This window comes from Gossypium hirsutum, chromosome A12 (assembly GCF_007990345.1).
Source record: "Gossypium hirsutum isolate 1008001.06 chromosome A12, Gossypium_hirsutum_v2.1, whole genome shotgun sequence".
In the NCBI taxonomy this organism is placed as follows: Eukaryota; Viridiplantae; Streptophyta; class Magnoliopsida; order Malvales; family Malvaceae; genus Gossypium; species Gossypium hirsutum.
The window spans coordinates 3,746,751-3,758,241 of record NC_053435.1 but is presented as its reverse complement, the minus strand read 5'-3'; the positions used below and the strand labels follow the sequence as shown (position 1 = coordinate 3,758,241).

The 11,491-nt window shown below is 30.2% G+C and overlaps 1 long non-coding RNA gene across 1 annotated transcript; it reads left to right on the top strand.

The window, feature by feature from the left end:
• Positions 1-9,436: 9,436 nt before the first annotated feature.
• On the top strand, positions 9,437-11,172 carry LOC121210822 (uncharacterized). Its single transcript, XR_005906037.1, has 2 exons — positions 9,437-9,638; positions 10,044-11,172. It is a non-coding gene; the product is annotated as an uncharacterized lncRNA (long non-coding RNA).
• The last annotated feature ends 319 nt before the right edge of the window (positions 11,173-11,491 follow it).

Genomic DNA, 11,491 nt, shown 5'->3' with positions numbered 1-11,491 from the left:
CTCATACTTGCTCTTCAGAAAATACACCCAAACCTTTCTCGAGTAATCATCGATAAAGGTAAGCAGATATCTGTAACCACCTTTAGAAATTGTCGGAGAAGGCCCCCAAAGGTCAGAATGGAAGTAATCCACTGTGCCTTTTGTCTTGTGAATCCCAGTGCTGAACTTTACCCGAGTCTGCTTACCGAAGACGCAGTGCTCACAGAAATTCAACTTTCCTGTACACTGCCCAGACAATAATCCTCGTTTGCTTAGCACCGATAAGCCTCTCTCGCTCATATGCCCGAGCCGCATATGCCATAACTTCGTGGTGTCAGAATCTAGATCATCTGATGATGACACTCCCGCAACACCTGTAACCGAGGAACCATCGAGGAAGTAAAGGCCCCGCTCCAAATTACCACGTATCACAGTCAAAGCACCCGAGAATACCTTGAGAACTCCACCTTCAGCAGAGTACCGAAAGCCTTTCTTGTCCAACGTACTCAAAGAGATCAAATTTTTCTTCATTTCTGGAATGTGCCGAACATCAGTTAGAGTTCTAACAATACCGTCAAACATCTTTATACGAACTGTGCCAATCCCCATGACTTGACATGCGTGGTCATTTCCCATTAGTACTGAACCAGAATGCTTCTCGTATGTTGAGAATGCATCTTTCGAAGTACTTATATGAAATGTAGCTCCCGTATCAAGAATCCATCTCCCACCAGCGTAAGAGTCGGATACTGCAAGAACGATCTCGGCATCACTTGAAGAATCTGCATCAGCTACATTCGCACGATCATTTTGTTGCTCCTGTGATTCTGATTTCTCCTTCCTTTTCGGACAATCTACCTTCATGTGCCCGTACTTCTTACAGTAGTAGCACTGTATTCTCTTCTTGGACTGCGATCTAGGATGGCTTTTACTTGAACTTCCACCCTTTGCCTTGGATCTTCCTCGAGCAACCAAGCCTTCGCTTTCATTGTTTTCGACCACCTTACCAGTGATTTTCTTCCTCAACTCACTGGAACTTAAGGCATTTTTCACCTCCTCTAGAGTCAGGTCATCACGACCGTACATCATTGTATCAACAAAATTCTCATACGAGGGAGGCAAAGAACACAAAACAATTATTGCTTGGTCCTCATCATCGATTTTGTTATCGATATTATTCAAATCCATGATAATGGAATTGAATTTATCCAGGTGCTGGGAAACAGGTGTACCTTCCTCCATCTTCAGGGCATAGAGTCTTTGCTTGAGGTAGAGCCGGTTCGTCAATGACTTCGTCATGTACTTGCTCTCTAACCGGAGCCACAAACCGGACGCGGTTTTCTCATCCGCTACTTCTCGTAGCACTTCATCTCCTAGACATAGCAGAATAGCACTATGTGCTCTTTCTAGCATGTCATCCTTTTGCTCTTCCGAAAGCGTGCTTGGTAATTTATCTTTACCAGACAATGCTTTTAGCAATCCTTGTTGAACCAGCACTGCCCGCATCTTGATGCGCCATAAACTGAAACTATTTTTCCCGGTAAATTTCTCGACATCATACTTAGTCGATGAAACACTTGTAGCCATAATTTGGAACCTTTGAATGAATGATAATATTTTCTTCCTGATGTGAAAGATCAGACAAAGCTGCAGTCACAGGGCAATTCAGAAAATATTATCACTCCTTCAACTACGCTCTGATACCAATTTGTTGCGGAAAGGATCGATTCGAGAACTCCGATATGACTACAAGTAAATTGACCGGAACGAAAAATAAAGTGAACACAAGGATTTACGTGGTTCGGCTTTAATGCCTACGTCCACGGGCAGAGGCGAAAAGAAATTTCACTATAACAAGATGAAGATTACAAGTGTTTTACACTCAAGACACAACCCGAGAACCTCACAACTCTCAACCCCTATAGAAAACCCGAAAGCTAAAATCCTAGCTTTCAAAGAACAAGCTTTGCTCTCTCTTGGTTTGGGATGATAAATATGGCTAATGAACCTCTCTATTTATAAGAGAGTTCAAGGACATAATTGTCCAAAACTTTGGCAAAGATTTGTGGTTGAAAATGGACACCAACAACCATCCACTAATCCACTACCACCAACAACCCACTACCAACAACAACAATCCACTACCAATTTTAAGCCATTTCTTAACACACTCTGCTACCTTAATAACTTTTTTACTCACATTCACTCAATCTCATTTAATCAATCCAAATCACCTCCGTTAATTAAATGCTGCCACGTCTAAAAAAATAAAAAATTAAAAAAATCCAAAAATATATAAAAAAAAGTACAAAAAAAATTTCCTAAAAATTCTATAAAATACCAGAAATTTATAAAAAAAATAATTCTAAAATTTTATAAAACAACTAAAAAAATCTAAAACAAAACTAAAAAATTGCGAATTCTTTTAGAACATATATAAAATTATTAAAATTTTATTTTAGAATGAACTTGTACATACATTTCTCCATATTCATTATGGGAGTATATTTTTAATAATTTTATACTTTTTTTTGTAATTCTAAAAAATCATAATTTCAAAATAAATTCTCAATTTTAATTTTTTTTGGAATTTTTGGAAATAAGTTATGAACTTTTCATGTTTTTAGAATTTATAAGGTATTTTTATATTTTTTTGGACTTTTAATGACCTTTTTAGAATTTTTCGAAGTTCCACATACTTATCATTTAAAAAAAACATATTTTATAATTTTTAAAAATAAATTATGAATTATTCATTTTAAAGAAAATTCTTTCTTTGGATTTTTTTATGTTTTTTATCTTTATAAAAAAATTTTAAGCAATTCTTTTATTTTTCTTGAAACGTGATTAATTTCATGGATTGACTTATCTTTTCTTAATGAAATTTTAAATTGGGGTAATGAGATAGATGGAAGGAAAGTAGAAGGGTAAAGTGACTCAAAAAAAAAAATCTTGAGGTACTAAACTAGAATTTGTGTATAATATAAGGGCCAAAATAAGTATTAAACCTAAATATAATTAAAAAAGGGAAAATAAGAAAATAAGATAACGTTAAAGAAAAGAAATATATTTATTTCTGGTTAAAATTTATAAATAAAACTAATGAAAATAAATTCTAACCTTTCTTATTGGAAATAGTTTATTTTATATGAGTTTTTCAAGTTCAATATTCGATAAAAAAAATATAAATAACAAAATTATAGAAAAAAATATAAATATTCTTCATAAAATTATAATTTAAGTGTTAACCAATAATATATTAACATATTTTTGTTTAAAACAACCTTATTTCACAAAGTCTAAAAAAAAAAAAAAAGGTTCATCTTAACCAAAAGTATTTTATTTCAATAGACAAAAGGAGATACTTTTAAAGAATACATAATTATATATTAGTAAATTTAAGGTTAGATAAGGTTGAAGTTTTAGGATCTTTGAGTGCTCAAGCTGTATAAATCATGTATAGGCTTTGTCTAAATCTATTTTTAACTTAAATTTCTTCATGTGTAGGTTCTGTTCATATTTATTTTAGATTAAATTACGTTTAATTTGTGTTATATAACGATTAATTCTGTTTGTAATGATTCTATTTTTACTTTTAATAAGAACATAAAAAAAAGTATATAACCTAGACCTATTCATGGGTCGAGCCACTTGGTTCGGCCCAAAGACTCGCCGAAATATGAGAGGGTTTGAAGAAAAATATAAACCCAAAAAATGAGCTTGGACAAAAAAAAGACCCGTTTAAAAAATGGGCCGAGCCTCAAGTAAGATATTTTTGGCCCGGCCTGACCCGAATTCACTAAAGGATAATTTTTTTTAAATATTATTTTCTTATTGTTTTCTCCCTATTTTGCTACAATTTTACTATTATGTTGCTATTATTTTGTTGTTATTGTTTGAACATTGTGTAAAACTTATTTTATTGTTAATTTGGTTATTATTTTAAAGACATTTATTAATTTTGTTATTATTTTAGAGGCATTTGTTTGTTAAGTTGCATCTATCTTAGTGTTATTTAAGTATATATATATTTTAAAATTTATTTTCAATTTATTGGGAAATATTTTTTTGATATTTTTAGTATTTTTTATCTATTATATATATTTTAAAATTATATAAAAATATTACAAAAATTAATATGGGCAGGCCGGGTCAAGGCCAGATTTTAATATTTTTTTCTGGGTCGAGTTTGGGCAAAATTTTATACCCATTTTTCAGACTAGACCAGGCCTAGGGCCTAACAAACGGGCTTAAATTTTTAGTTGAGTCTGGCCCAAACTCGGCCTGGCCCATGCACACCTCTAATACAACCGAATTCTTTGTTTTTTTTCTAGTCAAATTGCATAGAGAGTTCTTATATTATGTGTTGAGGCCGAATTTTGGCCAAAGCAATAAACCAACTACCCACCCAATACAACCCAAAACCCAATTGCTAAACCCACTAAGCCCAAAACAGTGTAGCCCAAATCAGAAACAAAACAAAATGAAACCCATCAACCAACTAACCTACCCTAACCCAAACTAAAGTACCCAAATAACTAAAAACCCTAAGCCCACTAAACCAGCCCAATACCTAAAAAAAACACAAAATCAGAAAACCCCAGCCCCCCAAGCCGCCGCTCCTAGCCTCTGCCACCACTAACTCCACTGGCCACGCCTGCAGCACGCCACCGCCCTTGTCACTGTCCAACTTGCACCTGCAAATGAAGAAAAGACATAAACAATAAAAAATACTTTGTAAACGGCTATATAAGCCTTGCCATATATTTGTATTTTGGCTCTCAGACATTTTTTTAATACAAAAATATAGAACAAAAAGAGACTCAAGCACCAATAGAAGCATTCGATCATAGCAAGAAATACTAAAACTGAGGAGTTAGATTGGGGATAAGGTGTTATTTTCGATCTATTTTCATTTTTATTTATTTACTTTTCGTAACTATATATACATATAAAGATCCATTTATTTTCTTTTACCATTTATATATACGAATATTAAAAAACATAAAAAAATAAAAAAAATATACCTTTTCAAAATTCTGGCCACCGTGTATGGTGGCCGGCGGCAGCGGTCGACGACGGTTCCCCTCATTGGATTCTGGCCTCTGCCAGAGAGAGAAATGAGAGAGAAAGGGATTTTTTTTTAAACAATGAAGAAATGATTTTTTGTAAAAAATTTTGGCCTTTTATAGCCCCTTAAACGACGTCGTTTTGACTTGGACCGGATTGACCTGACCCGAACCGCCTAGGATCCGCGTGTTTTTTAACGGAAGGGATAATTGTGCTTTTAGCCCTTCCGCTTTTTTATTACTTTGCAATCAAGTATTTTTCATTTTTTAATTTTGCCCTGTAATTTATTTTGGCCTTCAATTTAGTCCCTTTTGGTGCTGTGCTTTTTGGGAGGAGGGGATATTGCCCATTTTGGTCCTCCCTTGTTATCCGCGTGCCCAAATTGATCATTCTCTTCTTTATTTATTTTCAAATTGCCCCCAAACTTCCATATTAGTTTCAATTTAGTCCTTTTTTTCGCATCAATTTGTCTAACACTATTATTTTTATTTTTATATTATTATTATTACTATTATTATTATATATGAGTATATATTTTTTTATTATATACGTATATGTATTTATATTTATACATAGTATTATTTTTTAATTACTTTATTTTAATATTTTTATTATATTACATTTGCTTTTTGTATTTCAATATTATTACTATTGTTATTATTATTATTATTATTAGTGTATGTTTTTATTATATAGGTATATATATATTTATATATAGTGTTATTTTTAATTACTTTAATTTAATATTATTATTATATTATGTTTATTTTTATTTTTTTGTATTTCATTATTATTTCTAGTATTATTATTATTATTAATATTAGTATATGTTTTATTATATATGTATATATATTTATATATAGTATTATTTTTAATTACTTTATTTTAATATTATTATTATATTATATTTACTTTTTTTGTATTTCATTACTATTGTTAGTATTATTATCATTATTAATATTAGTGTATGTTTTTATTATATGTGTATATACATATATTTATATATAGTATTTTTTTAATTACTTTATTTTAATATTATTATTATATTACATGCCTTCCTTTTTGTGTTTATTTATTTATTATTTTATTATTAACTAATTTAGTATTATTAATTATTATTTATTATTGTCCTTGTTAACATGTCATCATTTTATTAATCTATGATTGTTACTATTGATAATATTTTATTATTTTCTACTTTGACTTGTCGTGTCATTATTATTATTATTTCTGTTATTATTCGTGTATATATTAATATTATTGTTATTTTCTTATTCTAATATTGTATTTTAATATTTTTTCATTAATTGTATCATCGTGTGCATTATTTACAAATTCCTGTTGCGAATAATATTATTTTTTATGCTTTTAATTAATTTTTTTAAGGCAACGTACCGATTTCAACACCAAGTCACTGATTTCATCGCTATGTTGGGTGAATATCATTGGCTCGTGTTAAAAACGAGACGTCCTTCTAAAAAACTAAAATTTCAAATTCTCGTAGTTCAATCGGATTGCGATTAAATATTAAATTAAACTTGTATTTTTGAGAATTAAGACAATGCATGTTTAACAAGATACCAATTTTAGGCGTCGTGAGGGTGCTAATACCTTCCTCGTGCGTAACCGACTCCCGAACCCTATTTCCCTCTGGATCTTCTCGTAGACCCAAATTCGGCCTTCATTTTTGTTCAAAAATAAATTTTCTTTTTAAAAAAAGAGGATTTATTAGGTGTCCGATCACACCTAGAAAAAAGATCGGTAGCGACTCCTTTTCTTTTTAAAACTGAAATTCTATTTTCAAATTTTCAAATAATCGCCTCAATTAGCGACCAAAGCAAAATTTTTACATCGCTACATTATGCATTTTTTTAAGGCTTAGCTCTAGTATAATTTGAACATTGTTTATTTTTTGAAATATGTTTTTATCTCAATTTTTTTAATTAGTTTCATGATACAATCCTCGAAATTAAGAATACATATTTTGAAAAGTAAAAGAATTAAATATTATCAAATAATAGTAAAAAGGTTAAATCCGCCAAAAGCACATTGTAGAAGGATCTTTTATAGAATTTGATATGTTTTAAAAAAAATATTTATGTTGAATATTTTTATTTTACAAATTGTGTTAATATTTTTTTTTAAAAAATTTAACACATTTATATATATTATAACTTTCTTAACACATTTATATATATTATTATAACTTTCTCATATTGTCTTGGTATAATTATATAATAAGGTAATTCAATCTGCCGTGTTGAAACCATTTTTTTGAAAAAACGGGCGATCGACTTTGGTTTTGAAAATGGAAACGAAAATTGGGAGTCGCCACCAATCTTTTTTGTTTAGGTGTGATCGGATCACCAAGAAGTTTGGTCATTTTAATAAAACATTTTGGTTTACTAAAACAACGGTTTTGGTCTTCGAAATTTGAGAAAATAGGTTCGGGAGTCGGTTATGTACAAGGAAGGATTAACACCCTCGTAATGCCCAAAATTGGTACCTAATCGATTAATTAATGTCTTAATGTCGAAAGTCGAAAAGATTTTGAAATAAGCTTTAAAATACGATCCCTTTTTATGAATATTTGGGTACTCGAAGTGGATATTAAAATTCTTTTGTTTCGAAGGAGTAAAATATCACATCCAACACGTAGGACACGACATTTCCAACCTTCGATACCCAAAATTATCTCATGATTTTCAAAACTCATGCGTTGATATTTTAAAAAGGATTATTCGGTTATTCGGTCAAACGATCAATCGAAACCCAACACGTAGGGCACGATTTCTCGAAATTTTCACACACGAAATATTACCTTATTTGTAAAAAAAATCTTATCTCGAGGTAATAAGATGGCATATCCAGTAAGTTAGGGCACGACACCTCAAATCTTGGAGAGTAAGCATTTTATTTAAAACTCATATTGTGATTTAAAAGAATATGCCGTTATTTGGGTTAAACGAGAAAAATCAAAACCCAGTAAGTTAGGGCATGATCTCTCGAATTTCCCGAACTGGGAATATTGCCTTTATTAGAGAATTTTCTTTTTATGAAAGAATAACAAGTATGAAATTTAAAACGATGAGTATTTGATTTGTTTGGAATAAGGTAAAACAATCTACATCAAATGTATGCATTCGAGCTTTAATGCACGATGTGATTTGAATGAAACGAGAAAAAATGATGATATAAACGTGGCATAATAATTGGCGAATAAAATACTACCACAATAAATCACAATGACAATATGAGTAAACGAACTACAAAGTACCTAATGACAATAACCATACAAACACGTATTATATTGGCATAAATATTAATGATAAAGAAATGAAATAATATATGAGACAACTTGAAGTAACTAGTATGAAACAAATTAAAATGAATGAGGTATAAAACGATTTAAAACAAATAATATACAAAGCAAATTAAAATAAATAAAAAATGAATAACAAGCTAATTTTAGATGAGTAATATATGTAAAAACACGTTTAAAATAAATATTACAAAAAGCAATTTAAAATAAATAGTATGAAACAATTTAAAATCATCAATGTACAAAACAATAAAAATGATACATAGAACAAATAAAATAAATGATTTATAAAGCAATTTAAAATAAATAGTAAAAGGTTTAAAATAATAACAGATGAAAAATAAATTTGAAACAAGTAATATAATATATATATATATATATAAGTATTTAAACAAGATGTTATATGAAAGTATTAAAATAGCTCAATGCGAAAAGAATTTTAAAATGATGATTTTATAAAACAAACTAAAGTTATTAAGATGGTTCCACTCATGTACAAAAATATTGTGAATCTTCAAAATAATAAGTATTATAAACTGAACACTCAATGAGAATAATATGTATATAAAAATATTGTGCAAAATGTAAAAATAATAGGATAAAAGAAATCTCAAAATAATTGAACAAATGAAAACTAACATATACAAAAATATTAAAAGTATTTTAAAATAGCAGATTATACAAATAAAAGACTAGATTAAAATTAAACCTAAAATAAAAGGAATAATTTACAAATAAGATAGTTTTAAAAAAAATTAAAAAAATAAAAAGTGCAAAGTATATAAATGTATAGGGACTAGGACTGAAAATAATCCAGGTCCCAAAACGCTGCACCTTGGAGTGGACTAAAATGAAATGGTGTACAAATTTTTGGGGAAAAATTAAAATAAAACACATGGATGCCAATGGGGCCTGCTGAAATGTGGTGCAAAAAGTGAGGGATTAATCATGGAAATTTCCCATTTGACATACAAATGCACAATTGGGTTATGGCATGGGTCAACACGTGGTCCCCACCCTTAACCACCACTGTTTCAATTTATTTCAAAATGGCAGGAAATTGAATGGCAATCGGTCATTTCTTCAAGCCACAACAATTAAGGCAAAAAACCTAATACCCTATACTTTCCCCTTATTCTGCCGATTCTCTCCCCTCCCAAACACTAAGCTACACATTCAAGCCTGGGGAATGATTTTTCAGCCTTGAAATTTCTTCTTGGCTTCGATTCAAACAAAGCAAAAAGGAGATTTATGACGTATTTGCCAGGTAAGAACTTCTTTCTTCTCTTTTTATTTGCTTTCAAACATAAAAACGATGAACCCAAAAGAATGAAGAACCAAAAAAAAAGTATACAGAGATTTAAATCGAAAATCACCTTCTCCAAAAAATTGCTTTTGAACTCTCTTATTCAATATGAGTATGTAGTATCTCAAACCCCCCCTCCGAAATACAATCGATTCTCCCCTCCAAAATACAATCTGTTTCCCCTCAAATCCCCGATCCAAAATACAATCTGTTTTTCCCTCCTTTGAAATATCAAAAATCCTCCCCTCCTTTCGTTTTGATTTCTTCTCGGCTTTATAGCCGATTACAATAGTAGAAAAATATTGTTTTCCTTTGTCTCTACCACTGTTTGTGTCTTGTTTCGATTTTCTGTCTTTTCTTTTGCAGGTGTGGTCAGGGGCGTGGAGGGCAATGACAGAGGCGTGGTGGCCGAGTAGAGGGTATGGGGCGATGGCAGACAGTATGGGCGATTGAACTTGGGGGCTAGGGTTTGTCGGCTGAGAAATTTTAGGACTAGTTGGGCTAAGGTTTAGTTTTGGGCTTGGGTCTATTGGGCTGTTATATTTGTTTATGGGCCCGGGCAATATTGGGCCTGTACATGCCGTACTCTTTGCCAAGGGTCCATTTAAAAATAATATCAAGAAAAATATTGATATTGCAATTAATAAAATATAGACCTAAAAATAGCTTTGAAGTTAAATAGATTATATCTTAGCCCAGCCTCCTAGGGTTACTCATATAATATCAAACATTTTAAAATGCTCGTATAAAGGTATAACTTTTATAAAAAGATGTTTAAATAAAATCATTTCACGTACTTTAATTTAATTTGAGTAAAAATTAAGTAAATTTTAACGTATTTAAAATAAAATACATGACAATTGAATCAAATATACTTGAAAATAAAAAAAAATAAAAGTATAATTTGAGACCCAATATACTTATTTGAGAAGCCTTTATTTGAGCACTTTAAAAAACGTTTAGCTCTTATTTGAGCGATTGCAAAAAAGTTTTGGCGGTTATTTTAGCACTTTGAAAGGTTTGCTTTTGGTGCTGTTTGAGTGAACTTATGGGGCTGCAGCTACAAGGGAGTTTTGCGCGACAAAAATGGAGAATGGATCCTAGGTTATAACAAGTACCTAGTTAATTGCTCGATCCTTGATGCTGAACTTTGGGGTATTTTTTACGGGCTAAAACTCATCCAGCGAAGAGGCGATGCCAAAGTGTTAATTCAAAATGGCGTGTTTTGAAGACCGACCATAAATCCGACCCGACCTTAGCAAGGATTCGCGTGTTTTTTTATATGGTCTATTTATGCTTTCGGTCCTTTCGCTTTTCAATGATATTTCAATCCAGTCTTTTTTCATTTTTTTAATTTATACCCTATGATTTTAATTTTGTTTCATTTCAGTCTCTTACGGAACGACGTGTTTTGGGATAGGGAATAATTTCCCAGTTAGTCCCTCCTCCTTTACGCGCATTTTATTTTGGTCCCAAAATTCCATTTAAATTTCAATTTAGTCTTTTATTTTTAATCTTTATTAAACTATTTTCTTTTATATTTATTTACTTATTTATTTATTTATTCTTTCTTTATTCTCTCTCATATATTTAAAAAATTATTGTTTATATTCTTTTTATTTGTGTATATTGTTATAATTATTTTTTATTTTTTACTATATTTCTAATGTATTTAAATTTAATATTACTTATTTTATTATATATTTATTTATTCTTTTACTTTTTTAAATACTTAAATTTAATTATTTAATTATTATTTTTTTATATTTAAATTTGATATGACTTATATTTCCCTTTCATTTTATTTTTTTATT